The following is a 15,593-nucleotide window of genomic DNA, read 5'->3' on the forward strand; positions in this document are numbered from 1 at the left end:
TATTCCCATTAAAGAGCTCGAGAGTAATCCGGAAGTTCCCCTTCCAGCACAAAAGTGGACCTAACTTCCCTGAATTAACTCGAGTGAGTTTCTGAGGTCCCCGTAGCAACTTGACAAACACCACAAAATTATCCCCTCAATGTGAGATGAGGAAATTTTGTGCTGCAGGATCTCAAGAGAAATCCCACATTCCCGCTTGAAAGGCAAAATGGTACTTTACACCCTTTATGCGACTCAGAAAGTTCCTTGACACAGCCGACCCCATTAGAGACGAGAACACAGTTTATGGACTCATCTCAAGAAGAGGCCAATTCCCATTGAATGGCTCGAGAGTAATACTGAATTTCCCCTTCCTACAAAAAAAGGTGAACTGACCTCCCTGAAACTACCCGAGCGGGTTCCTGAGCTCCCCGTCGTAACTCGAGAAGTACCCCCAGCTTCCCGCAACACCTCGAGATACTCCACGAAATTACCCCGTCAATGCGAGATTAGAAAATTTTGCGCTGCAGAATGTCAAGAGAAATCCCAGCTTTCCGCTTGAAAGGCAAAAGGGTACTTGACATCCTTTATGCGACTAAAAATGTACCCTCAAACAGCCATCCCCATTGGAGCGGAGAACACACTTTATGGACTCAACTCGAGAAAAGGGCCTCCTCTCATTTAATGGCTCGAGAGTAATAATAAATTCCCCTTGAAAACAAAAAGGGACCTCACTTCTGTGAAGCAATCCGAGCGAGTTCCTGATGCCCCCGCTGCACCTCGAGAAGTACCTCCAGCTTCCCGCCGCAACTCGAGAATCACCACAAAATTATTCCCTCAATGCAAGATGAGGAAATTTGGCGCTGCATTGTCTAAAGAGAAACCTCACGTTCCCGCTTGAAAGGCAAAAGGGTACTTAACACGCTTTATGCGATTCACAAAGTTCCCTCACACAGCCCTACCCATCGGAGAGGAGAACACACTTTACGGACACAACCCCAGAAGAGGCCCTATTCCCTTTTAAAGGCTCGAGAGCAATCCCGATGTTCCCTCTCCAACACAAAAGGGGACCTGACTTCGGTGAAGCAACATGAGCGAGTTCCTAATGTACCCGTCGCAACTCGAGTAGGATCCCCAGGTTCCCAACGGAACAGGAGAAATGATATACAAAATTACCCCTGAATGAGAGATGAGGAAATTTTACGCTGTTGAATCTCAAGAGAAATCCCACATTCCCGCTTGAAAGGCAAAATAGTACTTGACACCCTTTATGTGACTTAGAAAGTTCCCTCACACAGCCATTCCCATTGGAGAGGAGAACACACTTTATGGACTCAACTCGAGAAGAGGCCCTATTCCCTTTTAAAAGCTCGAGAGTAATCCCGAAGTTCCGTTTCAATCAGAAAATGGAACCTGAGTTCCCTGAAGCCTCCCGAGTGAATTCCTGAAGTACCCCCAACTTCCCGCCCCAAATCAAGAAACACCACAAAATTATCCCCCCAATGCGAGATGAGGAAATATTGCACTGCAGAATCTCAAGAGTAAACCCACGTTCACGCTTGAAAGGCAAAAGTGTACTTGACACCCTTTATGCGACTCAGAAATTTCCCTCACACAGCCGTCCCCATTGAAGAGGAGAATACAGTTTATGGACTCAAACCGAGAAGAGGCCTTATTCCCATTTAATGTCTCGAGAGTAATCCCGAAGTTCCCCTTCCAACAACAAATGCGACCTGACTTCCCTGAAGCAACCCGAGCGAGTTCCTGAGGTTCCCGTCACAACTCGAGAAGTACCCCCGCTTCTTGTCTCAAATCGGGAACGAGCACAGAATTATCCCCTCAATGAGAATGAGGAAATTTTGCGCTGCAGAATCTCATGAGAAATCCCACATTCCCGCTAGAAAGGCAAAACGGTACTTGATACACTTTATGCAACTCAGAATGTTCCCTCACACAGCCGTCCCCATTGGAGAGGACAACACACTTTATGGACTCAAATTGAGAAGAGGCCCTATTCTAATTTAACGGCTCGACAGTTATCCCAAATTTCGCCTTCTAACACCAAAGAGAACCTGACTTCCCTGAAGCAACCCGAGCGAGTTTCTGAAGTCTCCATCGCATCTCGAGAAGTAACCCCTGCTTACCACCTCAAATCGAGAAACAGCACAAAATTATCTCCTCAATGCGAGATGACGTTAATTTGTACTGCAGAATCTCCAGAGAAATCCCACATTCCCACTTGAATTGCAAAAGGGTACTTGACACACTTTATGCGAATCAGAATGTTCCCTAACACAGCCATCCCCATTGGAGAAGAGAACACACTTTATGAACTCAAACTTAGAAGAGGGCCTCTTCCCATTTAATGGTTCGAGAGTAATCCCGACTTTCCCCTTGCAAACAAAAAGGGACCTGACTTCCCTGAAGCAACCCGAACGAGTTCCTGAGGTCCCCGTCGGAACTTGAGAAGTACCCCCAGCATCGTGCCACAACACGATAAACACCACAAAATTATCCCCTCAATGCGAGATGAGGAAATTTTGCACTGCAGAATCTCAAGAGAAACCCCACATTCCCGCTTGGAAGGCAAAAGGTTACTTAACACCCTTTATGCAACTCAGAATGTTCCCTCACACAGCCATCCATATTGGAGAGGAGAACAAACTTTATGGACTCAACTCGAGAATAGGCCTTATTCCCATTCCACTCCTCGAGATTAATCCCGATGTATCCCTACCAAGACGAAAGGAGAACTGACTTCCCATGGACTACACAAACAATTTCCTGAGGTCCCTGCCACAACTCGAGAAGGACCCCTAGCTTCTCGCTGCAACTCGAGAAAAACCACAATATTCTGCACTCAAGGTGAGATGAGGAATATTTCCCCTACACAGACTCAAGGGAAATCCCACATTCCCGCTTGCAACGTGAATGGGTACTTGACACTCTTGAGACGACTCTATATATTCCCTGACATACCTGTCCCCACTTGAGAGGAGAACACAATTAATGGATTCAAGTTTAGATGAGGCCCTATTTCCATTCCACAACTCGAGAGTAATCCCGATGTTCCCCTACAGAAACGAAAGGAGATCTGACTTCCCAGGGACTAGCCGAGCGAGTTCCTGGGGTCTCTCTCGCAACTCAAAATGGGCCCCAAGCTTCCCACCCCAATTTGAGAAAAACCACAAGATTCTGCACTCAAGGAGAGATGAGGAAATTTTACCCTTCAGAGTCTCAGGAGAAATCTCAAATTCACACCTGAATCACGAACGGGTACTTGACACCCTTAATGTGAATCAAGACATTCCCTGACACAGCTGTCCCCACTTGAGAGGAGAACACAATTTATGGACTCAACTTTAGATGAGGCCCTATTCCCATTCCACACGTTGAGAGTAACCCCAATGTTCTTCCAGCAAAACGAAAGGACAACTGATATCCCAGAAATTACACGAGCGAGTTCCTGAAGTCCCTGTCTCAAATCGAGAAAGACCCCAAGCTTCCCACCACAACTAGAGAAAAACCAGAAGATTTTGCACTCAAGGTGAGATGAGCAAAATTTCCCCTGCAGAGTCTCAAGAGAAATCCCAACTTCCCGCTTGAAACACGAATGGGTACTTGACACCCTTGATGCGACACTAGGCCTAACCTGACATAACTGTCCCCACTTGAGAGGAGAACACAATTTATTGACTCAGCTTTAGATGAGGCCCTATTCCCATTCCACACATCGAGAGTAATCCTGATGTTCCCCTACCAAGACGAAAGGAGACCTGACTTCCCATGGACTATACGAGCGAGTTACTGAGGTCCCTGCCACAACTCGAGAAGGACCCCTAGCTTCTCGCCGAAACTCGAGAAAAACCACAATATTCTGCACTCAAGGTGAGATGAGGAATATTTCCCCTGCACAGACTCAAGAGAAATCCCACATTCTCACTTGAAACGTGAATGGGTACTTGACAGCCTTGAGACGATTCTAGATATTCACTGACATACCTGTCCCCACTTGAGAGGAGAACACATTTAATGGACTCAACTTTAGATGAGGCCCTATTTCCATTCCACAACTCGAGAGTAATCCTGATGTTCCCCTACCAAAATGAAAGGTGACCTAACATCCCTCGGACTACATGAGAAAGTTCCTGAGGTCCCTTTCGCAATTCGAGAAGGAACCCAAGCTTCCCGCCTCAACTCGAGAAAAACCACAAGATTCTGCACTCAAGGTGAGATGAGAAAATTTTACCCTTAAGAGTCTCAAGAGAAATCCCACAGTCACACTTGAATCACGAACGGGTACTTGACACCCTTAATGTGACTCAAGACATTCCCTGACACAGCTGCCCCCCTTGAGAGGAGAACACAATTTATGGACTCAACAATACATGAGGCCCTATTCCCATTCCAGGCCTGGAGAGTAATCCCAATGTTCCCTTACCAAACGAAAGGACACCTGACTTCCCAGAAACTACACGAGTGAGTTTGTGAGGTTCCTGTCGCAATGCAAGAAGGACCCCAAACTTCCCACTGGAACTTGAGATAAACCACAAGATTCTGCACTCAAGGCGAGATGAGGAAAACTTCCCCTGCAGAGTCTCAGGGAAATACCACATTCCCGCTTGAAACACGAACGGCTACTTGACACCCTTCATGTGACTCAAGACATTCCCTAACATAGCTGTCCCCACTTCAGAGGAGTATACAATTTATGGACTCAACTTTAGATGAGGCCCTATTCCCATTCCATGACTCGAGAGTAATCCCGATGTTCCCCTACCAAAAGGAAAGGAGACCTGAAATCAGAGAGACTGCACGAGCGACTCCCTGAGGTCCCTGTCCCAACTAAAGAAGGACCCCAAGCTTCCCGCTGAAACTCGAAAAAACCCACAAGATTCTGCACTCAAGGTGAGATGAGGAAAATTTCCCCTGCAGAGTCTCGAGAAAATTCCCACATTACTGCTTGAAATGCGAACGGGATTTGACACCCTTGATGCGACTCAAGAAATTCCCTGATATAGCAGTCCCCACTTGATAGGAGAACACAATTTATAACCTCAACTTAAGATGATGCCCTATTCCCATTCCACGCCTCGAGAGTAATACCGATGTTCCCCTACCAAAATGAAAGTTGACCTGACTTCCCAGGGAATACACGAGTGAGATCCTGAGGTCCCTGTCGCAACTCGAGAAGGACCCCAAGCGTCCCAGCGCAACTCGAGAAAAACCTAAACATTCTGAAATCAAGGTGAGATGAGGAAATTTTACTCTGCAGAGTCTCAAGAGAAATCCCACATTCCAGCTTGAAATTCGAACGGGAACTTTACGTCATTTTTGAGACTCAAGGTATTTCCTGACATAGCTATCCGCACTTGAGAGGAGAACACAATTTATGGACTCAACTTTAGATGAGGCCCTATTCCCATTCCACACATCGAGAGTAATCCCGATATTCCCCTACAAAAACCAAAGGAGACCTGACTTTTCAGGGACTACACGAGCGAGTTCCTGAGGTCCCTGCTGCAACTCGAGAAGGAGCAAAAACTGCCTGCCCCTAATCGAGAAAAATCACAATATTTGCACTCAAGGTGAAATGAGGAAAGTTTCCCCTCCAGAGTCTCAAGAGAAATCCCACATATCCTCTTCAAACTCGGAAGGGTAATTGACACAGTATGTGACTCAAGACATACCCTGATATAGCTGTCCCCACTTGAGAGGAGAACACAATTTATGGACTCATCTTTAGATGAACCACTATTCCCATTCCACGCCTCGAGAGTAATTCTGATGTTCCCTTACCAAAACGAAAGGAGACCTAACTTCCCTGTGATTACACGAGCGAGTTCCTGAGGTCCCTATAGCAACTGGAGGAGAACCCCAAGCTACCCGCCGCAACCCCAGAAAAAGCACAAGATTCTGCACTCAAGGTGAGATGAGGAATATTTCCCCTGCAGAGTCTCAAGAGAAGTCCCACATTCCCGCTTGAAACTCGAACGGGAACTTGACACCATTTTACTACTCAAGACATTCCCTGACATAGGTGTCCCAACTTGAGAGGAGAACACAATTGATGGACTCAGCTTTAGATGAGGCCCTATTCCAATTCCACGCCTTGATAGTAATCCCGATGTTCTCCTACCAAAACGAAAGGAGACATGACATCCCAGGGACTACACGAGCGAGTTCCTGAGGTCCCTGTCGCAACTCAAGAAGGACCTCAAACTGCCCAGCGCTAATCGAGTAAAATCACAATATTCTGCACTCAAGGTGACACGAAGAAACTTTCCCCTGCAGAGTCTCAAGAGAAATCCCACATTCCCTCTTGAAACGCGAACGGGTATTTGACACCATTGTTGGGACTCAACACATTTCCTGACATAGCTTTCGCCACTTGAGAGGAGAACACAATTTATGGTCTCACTGTTAGATGATGCGCTATTCCTATTACATGTCTCGAGAATAATCACGTTGTTCCCCTACCAAAACCAAAGGAGACCTGACTACCCAATGAATACATGAGCGAGTTCCTGAGGTCCCCAACGCAACTCGAGAAGGAATCGAATTTTCCCGGCGCAACTCATGAAAAACCACAACATTCTGAACTCAAGATAAGATGAGGAAAATTTCCCCTGCAGAGTCTCCAGAGAAATCCCACAATGCATCTACAAACTCAAAAACGTACATGACACCCTTTATGCGACTCAAGACATTCCTTGACATAGCTGTCCCCACTTGAGAAGAGAACACAATTTATGGACTCAAATTTAGATGAAGGCCCTATTCCCCTTCCATGTGTCGAGAGTAATCCCGATGTACCCCCACCAAAAAAAAATGTAGTCCTGACTTACCAGTGATTACACCAGCGAGTTCCTGAGGTCCCTGTCGCAACTCGAGAAGGACCCCAAGCTTCAAGCCACAACTCGAGAAAAACCACAAGATTCTGCACTCAATGTGAGATGAGGAAAATTTCCCCCGCAGAGTCTCAAGAGAAATCCCACATTCCCGCTTGAAATGTGATCTGGTACTTGACACCCTTGATGCGACTTGAGGCATTCCTGACATAGCTGTCCCCAATTGAGAGGAGAACACAATTTATTCACTCAACTTTAGATGAGGCACTATTCCCATTCCACGCCTCGGGAGTAATCCCGATGTTCCCCTACCAAAACAAAGGAAGACCCTACTTCCCAGGGACTAAACGAGCGAGTTCCTGAGGCCCCTCTCGTAACTCGAGAAGGACCGCAAGCTTCCCACTGCAACTCGGATTAAAACGCAAGATTCTGGACTCAAGAATAGATTAGAAAAATTTCCCCTGCAGAGTCACACGAGAAATCCCACACTCCTGCTTGAAACGCGAAACTGTACTTGACAAACTTCATGCGCCTCAAAGCACTCCATGACATTGCTGTCCCCACTTGAGAGGAGAACACAAATTATGGACTCAAATTTAGATGAGGCCCTATTCACTTTCCACGCCTTGAGAGTAATCCCCATGGTCCCTTACCAATGCGAAAGGAGAACTGACTTCTCAGGGACTACAGGAGTGAGTTCCTCAGGTCCCTATCACAACTCGAGATGGACACCAAGCTTCCCGCCGCACCTCGAGAAAAACCACAAGATTCTGCACTCAAGGTGAGATGAGAAAATTTTGCCTGGAGAGTCTCAAGGGAAAACCCACATTCCCGCTTGACACACGAACGCATATTTGACACACTTTATGCGACTCAAGACATTCCTTGACATAGCTGTCCTCACTTGAGAGGAGAACACTAGTTATGGACTCATTTTTAGATGAGGCCCTAATCCCTTTCCACGCCTTGAGAGTAATCCCCGTGTTCCGGTACCAAAAGAAATGAGAACAGACTTCTCAGGATTACACGAGGGAGTTCCTGATGTCCCTGTCACAACTCGAGAAGGACCCCAAGCTTCCCGCTGCAACTCTAGAAAAACGGCAAGATTCTGCACTCAAAATGATATGATGAAAATTTCCCCAGATTAGTTTCAGGAGAAATCCCAAATTACCGCTTGAAACGCGTACTGGAACTTGACCCTATTATGTGACTCAAGACATTCCTTGACATAGCTGTCCCCACTTGAGAGGAGAACGCAATTTATGGACTCGATTTGAGATGAGGCCCTATTCCTATTCCACGCCTCGAGAGTAATCCCGATTTTCCCCCACAAAAGCGATAGTAGACCTGACTTCCCAGGGACTACACGAGCGAATTTCTGAGGTCCCTGTGGAAGGACCCCAAGCTTCCCGCCTCAACTCAAGAAAAACCACAAGATTCTGCACTCAAGTTGAGATGAGGAAAATTTCCCCTGCAGAGTCTCAAGAGTAATCCCACATTCCCTTTGGAAACATGAACGTGGACTTGACGCACTTTATGAGACTCAAAGCTTTCCCTGACATAGCTGTCCCCACTTGAGAGGAGAACACAAATTATGAACTCAACTTTAGAAGAGGCCCTATTCCCATTAAACGGCTCGAGAGTCATGCTGAAGTTTCCCTTCCAACACAAAAGGGGACCTGACTTCCCTGAAGAAACACGAGCGAGTTCCTGAGGTCCCCTTTGCAAATTGAGAGGGAGTGCACACTTCCCGCCGCACCTTGAGAAAAACCACAAGATTCTGCCCTCAAGGCGAGAGGCAGAATATTTCGGTTTCAGAATCGCAAGAGAAATTTCACTTTCCCGGTTGAAACTAGACAGGTTAGTCAACATCCTTTTGCGACCAAAAACTCACCGAAATACAGTGCTCCAATCCAGAGGAACACCGAGTTTCTTGCCACTTTGACAAAATGCCCCGTTTTTCACTCCTCTTTTCCAGATGACAGTTGATTCCTCTGCTTTCGCTGGAATAGAATCCAGACGTTGCGGTCGCACTGGACAAACAGGCAGGTACCACCTTGAAATTCTGGAGGATAACCGGTTTTCAAAACACAAATGGAAAAGGTACAGATGTCAACACCCACTCGAGATATTGTCTGATTCTACTGCACAGGTTCAAATGTTTCCTCGAATATCAAATCACAGGACGAATGGAGTCCTGACTCCACAATCATACTCTATACAATCTCCACGTACAAATGCAAACCTAAAGTGGCCTATCACCCGTATTACAACTCGAAAAGAAAGCGCAGTTCCAGGTCTGAACAAGAGATGAGGCCTGAATCGCCTGGAGAATTTTCAGAGCAACCCCAAGATCCCTGTCTCCACTGGAGAAGAACAAACAGTTGAACGACTCAACAATAGATACGGCCCTATTCATCTGCTGTTCCTTATAGAGAAATCTCGAGGTTGCCCTTCCAAAATGATAGGAGACCTGACCTTCTAGGGTCAACACGAGCGAGTTCCTGGGGTCCCCGTCGCAACTCGAGAGTAACCTCGAGCTTCCCGCCACAAGTCTATAAACACAACAAATTATCCCCTCAATGCGAGATGAGGAAGTTTTCAGCTGCATAATCTCAAGAGAAATCCCACATTCCCGCTTGAAAAGCGAACGGGAACTTGACACCCTTTATGCGAAACAGAAAGTTCCCTAAAACAGCCGTCCCCATTTGAGAGAAGAACAAAATTTACGGACTCAAATCTTGAAGAGGCCCTATTCCCGTTTAACGGCTCGAGAGTAATCCCGAAATTTCCCTTCCAACATAAAAGGGGACCTGACTTCTCTGAAGCAACACGGGGGATTTCCTGAGGTCCCTTTCGCAAATCGAGAGGGAACGCATGGTTCCCGCCGCAACTCGAAAAACCACAAGATTCTGCCCTCAAGGCGAATGAACAATATTTCAGTTTCAGATTCGCAAGAGAAATTCCACTTTCCCGCTTGAAACTAGACAGGTTACTTAACATCCTTTATGTGACTTAAAACTAAAACGACATACACAGCCCCAATCCAGAGGAACACCAAGTTTCTTGCCACACTGACGAAATGCCCCGTTTTCCACTCCTCTTTTCCAGATGAGAGTTGATGCCTCTGCTTTCTCTGGAATGGAATCCAGACGTTGCAGTCGCACTGGACGAACAGGTAGGTACCACATGAAACTCGGGAGGATAACCGGTTTTCAAAACACAAAAGGAAAAGGTACGGATGTCAACACCCACTCGAGATATTGTCTGATTTTATTGCACTGGTTCAAATGTTTCCTCGAATATCAAATCACAGGACGAATGGAGTCCTGACTCCACGAGCATACTCTATACATTCTCCACGTACAAATACAACTCTAAAGTGGCCTATCACCCGAATTGCAACTCTAAAAGAAAGTGCAGTTCCAGGTCTGAACAAGATATGAGGCCTGAATCGCCTGGAGAACTTTGAGAACAACCCCAAGATCCCTATCTCCACTGGAGAAGAACAAACAGTTGACCTACTCAATGCTAGATGAGGCCCTATTTCACTGCTGCTCCTTATCGAGAAATCACGAGGTTGCCCTTCCAAAATGATAGGAGACCTGACTTCCTTGGGTCAACACAAGCGAGTTCGTGGGTCCCCGTCGCAACTCGAGAGGAACCCCGAGCTTCCCACTGCAAGTCTATCAACACCACAAAATTATCCCCTCAATGCGAGATGAGGAAGTTTTCAGCTGCAGAATCTCAAGAGAAATCCCACATTACCGCTTGAAATGCCAACAGGTACTTGACACCCTTTATGGGACCCAGAAATTTCCCTAACACAGCCTTCCCCATTGGAGAGGAGAACACAATTTACGGACTCAACTTGAGAAGAGGCCCTATTCCCATTTAACGCCTCAAGAGTAATCCCGAAGTTCCCCTTCCAACACAAAGGGGACCTGACTTCTCTGAAGCAACATGGGGGATTTCCTGAGGTCCCCTTCGCAAATAGAGAGGGAGCCCAAGCTTCCCGTCGCAACTCAAGAAACACCACGAAATTTTCGCGTCAATGAGAAATGAGGATATTTTCCACTTCAGAGTCTCAGGAGAAATCGCCCATTACTGCTTGAAACTCGAACGAGTACTTGACACCCTTTAGGCGACCCAAAAATTTCCTGGAGGTAGCCATCAACATTGAAGCGGAGAACACAATTTATCTACACAGCACTAGATCCGACCCTATTAATACAGCATGCCTCGAGAGGAATCCCGATTTTCCCCTTCCAACACGCAAGGAGACATAACTTCGGTGGGTCATCGTGATCGAGGTCCTGAGGTCCCCGTTGCAACTCGAAAGGAACCTCAATCTTACCGCCGCAAGTCTAGAAACACCACAAAATTATCCCCTGAATGTGACATGAGGAAATTTTCCACTGCAGAATCTCAAGAGAAATCCCACATTCCCACTTGAAAAGCGATCAGGAACTAGACACCTTTTATGCGAATCAGAAAGTTCCCTAACACAGCAGTCCCCATGGGAGAGGAGAACACAATTTATAGACTCAATGCGAGAAGAGGCCCTACTCCCATTTAACGGCTCGAAAGTAATCCCGAAGTTCCCCTTCCAACACAAAAAGGACCGGACTTCTCTGAAGCAACACAGGGGATTTTCTGAGGTCCCCTTCACAAATCGAGAGGGAGCGCACGCTTCCCGCCACAACATGAGAAAAACCACAAGATTTTGCCCTCAAGGAGAGATGAAGAATAATTTGTTTTCAGATTCGCAAGAGAAATTCCACTTTCCCACTTGAAACTAGACAGGTTACTTAACATCCTTTATGCGACTAAAAACTAAAGCGACATACAAAACCCCAATCCAGAGGAACACCGAGTTTCTTGCCACACTGAGAAAATGACCCGTTTTCCACTCCATTTTTCCAGATGAGAGTTGATGCTTCTGCTTTCGCTGGAATGGAATCCAGACGTTGCGGTCGCACTGTACGAACAGGCAGGTACCACCTTGAAACTCGGGAGGATAACCGGTTTTCAAAACACAAATGGAAAAGGTACAGAGGTCAACACCCACTCGAGATACTGTCTGATTCTACTGCACAGGTTCAAATGTTTCTTTGAATATCAAATCACAGGACGAATGGAGTCCTGACTCCAAGAGCATTCTCTATACAATCTCCAGGTACAAATGCAACTCTAAAGTGGCCTATCACCCTTATTACAACTCTAAAAGAAAGTGCAGTTCCAAGTCTGAACAAGAGACAAGGCCTGAATCGTCTGGAGAATTTTGAGAGCAACCCCGAGATCCCTGTCTCCACTGGAGAAGAACAAACAGTTGACCGACACAATGATAGATGCAGCCCTATTCCTGTGCTGCTTCTTATCGAGAAATCTCGAGGTTGCCCTTACAAAATGATAGGAGACCTGACTTCCTTGGGTCAACACGAGCGAGTTCCTGTGGTCCCCATCGCAACTCGAGAGGAACCACGAGCTTCCTGCCACAACTTGAGAAACACCACAAAATTCTCCCCTCAATGCGAGATGAGGAAATTTTCCGCTGCAGAATCTCAAGAGAAATCCCACATTCCCTTTTGAAACGTGAACGGGAACTTGACACCCTTTGTGCGACTCAGAAAGTTGCCTAACACAGCCTTCCACATTGGAGAGGAAAACACAATTTACGGACTCAACTGGAGAAGAGGCCCTATTCCCATTTAATGGCTCGAGAGGAATCCAGAAGTTCCACTTCCTACACAAAAGGCGACCTGACTACTCTGAAGCAGCACGGGGGATTTCTTGAGGACACAAATGCAAATCGAGCGTGTGCCCAAGCTTCCTGCTGCAAGTCGAGAAACACCACAAAATTTTCCCCTCAATGCGAGATTTCCGCTGCAGAGTCTCAAGAGAAATCGCACATTACCGCTTGAAAATAAAACGGGTAGTTGACACTCTTTATGCGACCCAAAAATTTCCCCAAGATAGCAGTCCACGTTGTAGTGGGGAACGCAATTTATCTACACAGCACTAGATGCAACCCTATTACTCCAGCTTGCCTCGAGAGTAATCCCAATGTTACCCTTCCAACAGGCAAGGAGACCTAAATTCCCTGGGACATCGCATTTGATGTCCTGAGGTCCCCTTCGCAACTCGAGAGGAACATCAAGCTTCCTGACGCAAGTCGAAAACACCACAAAATGATCCCCTCAGTGCGAGATGAGGACATTTTCTGCTGCAGAATCTCAAAAGAAATCCCACATTCCCGCTTGAAAGGTGAACGGTTACTTGACAACCTGTATTCGACTCAGAAAGTTCCCTAACACAGCCGTCCCTATTCGAGAGGAGAACACAATTTACGGACTCAGGGCGAGAAGAGGCCCTATTCACATTTAACGGCTCAAGAGTAATCCCGAAGTTCCGCTTACAACACAACAGGGCACCTGACTTCCCTGAAGCAACATGAGCGAGATCCTGTGGTCCCCGTCGCAAGTCGAGAAGAACCCCAAGCTTCCCGCCACAACTTGAGAAACACCACAAAATTTTCCCCTCAGTGTGAGATGAGGATATTTTCTGCTGCAGAGTCTCAAGAGAAATCGCACATTACCGCTTGAAACTCTAACTGGTACTAAACACCCTTTATGCGACACAAATCTTTCCCTGAGATAATGTCCACATTGAAGCGGAGAACACAATTTATGTACACAGCACTAGATGCGACCCTATTACTCCAGCGTGCCTCAAAAGAAATCCCAATGTTCCCCTTCCAACACGCAAGAAGACCTTACATTCCTGGGACATCGTGAACGAGGTCCTGAGGTCTTCGCCGCAACCCTAGAGGAACCCTGACTTACCGCCGCAACTCGGGAAACACCACAAAATTATCACTCAATGGGAGATGAGGAAGTTTTCCGCTGCAGAATCTATAGAGAAATCCCATATTCCCACTTGAACCTCGGTCAGCATCTTGACACCGTCTATGTGACTCAGAAAGTTCGCTAACACAGCTGTCCCCATTGGAGAGGAGAACACAATTTATGGCCTCAAATCGAGAAGAGGCCCTATTCCCATTAAACGGCTCAAGAGTCATGCTGAAGTTCCCCTTCCAACACAAAAGGGGACCTGACTTCCCTGAAGAAACACGAGCGAGTTCCTGAGATCCCCTTCGCAAATTGAGAGGGAGCCCAAGCTTCCCGCCGCAACTCGAGAAAAACCACAAGATTCTGCCCTCAAAGCGAGATGAAGAACATTTCCATTTCAGATTCGCAAGAGAAATTCCACATTCCTGCTTGAAACTCGAAAGGTTACTTAACATCCTTTATGTGACTACAAACTAAACCGACAACACAGCCCCAATTCCGAGAAACACCGAGTTTCTTGCCACACTGAAAAAATGCACCATTCTCCACTTCTTTTTTCCAGATGAGAGTTGATTCTTCTGATTTCTCTGGAATGGAATCCAGACGTTCCGGTCGCACAGGACCAACAGGCTGGTACCAACTTGAAACTCGGGAGGATAACTGGTTTTCAAAACACAAATGGAAAAGTTAGGCATGTCACCACCCACTCGAGATACTGTCTGATTCTACTGAACAGTTTCTTATGTATCCTCGAGTACCAACTCAAAGGACGAATGGAGACCTGACACCAAGAGCATACTTTTTATAATCTCCAGGTATAAATGCAACTCTAAAGTGGCCTATCACCCGCATTACAACTCGAGAAGAAAGTGCAGTTCCAGGTCTGAATAAGAGACGAGGCCTGAATCCCCTCGAGAATTTTCAGAGCAACCGTGAGATCCCTGTCTCCACTGGAGAACAAACAGTTGACTGACTCAATGCTAGATACGGCCCTATTCCTCTGCTGCTCCTTATAGAGGAATCTCGAGGTTTCCCTTCCAAAAAGATAGGAGACCAGACTTCCCTGGGGCAACACAAACGAGTTCCTGGGGTCCCAGTCTCAACTCGAGAGGAACCCCGAGCTTCCCACCACAAGTCGAGAAACACCACAAAATTGTCCCCTCAATGCAAGATGAGAGAGTTTTCTGCTACAGAATCTCAAGAGAAATCCCACATTCCCACTTGAAACTTGGTCGGGAACAAGACACTCTTATGCGACTCAGAAAGTTCCCTAACACAGCCGTCCCATTGGAGAGGAGAACACAGTTTACGGACTCAACTCGAATAGAGGCCATATTCCCATTAAATGGCTCGAGAGTAATTCCAAAGTTCCCCTTCCAACACAAAATTGGTCCTGACTACCCTGAAGCAACAAAAGTGAATTATTGAGGTCCCCGTCGCAAGTCAAGTAAAATCAGAAGCTTCCCGTCACAACTCGAGAAACACCACAAAATTTTCCCCTCAATGCGATTTGAGGATATTTTCCGCTGCAAAGTCTCAAGAGAAATGGCACATTATCACTTGAAACTCGAATGCGTAATTGACACCCTTAATGCGACAAAAAAAATTCCCTGAGATAGCCGTCCACATTGAGGCAGAGAACACAATTTATCTACAAAGCACTAATTGCGACCTTATTACTCCAGCGGGCCTTGAGAGGAATCCCAATGTTCCCTTCCAACACGCAAGGAGACCTAACTTCCCTGGGACATCGCAATCGAGGTCCTGAGGTCCCCGTCGCAAATAGAGTGGAACACAAATCTTACCACCGCAAGTCGAGAAACAACACAAAATTATCCCCTCAGTGTGAGATGAGGAAATTTTCTGCTGCAGAATTTCAAGAGAAGTCCCACAATCCCGTCTGAAACGCTAT

This window comes from Moschus berezovskii, chromosome 20 (genome assembly GCF_049115385.1).
Source record: "Moschus berezovskii isolate FMDL1 chromosome 20, NW_MosBer_1.0, whole genome shotgun sequence".
Classification (NCBI taxonomy): domain Eukaryota; kingdom Metazoa; phylum Chordata; class Mammalia; order Artiodactyla; family Moschidae; genus Moschus; species Moschus berezovskii.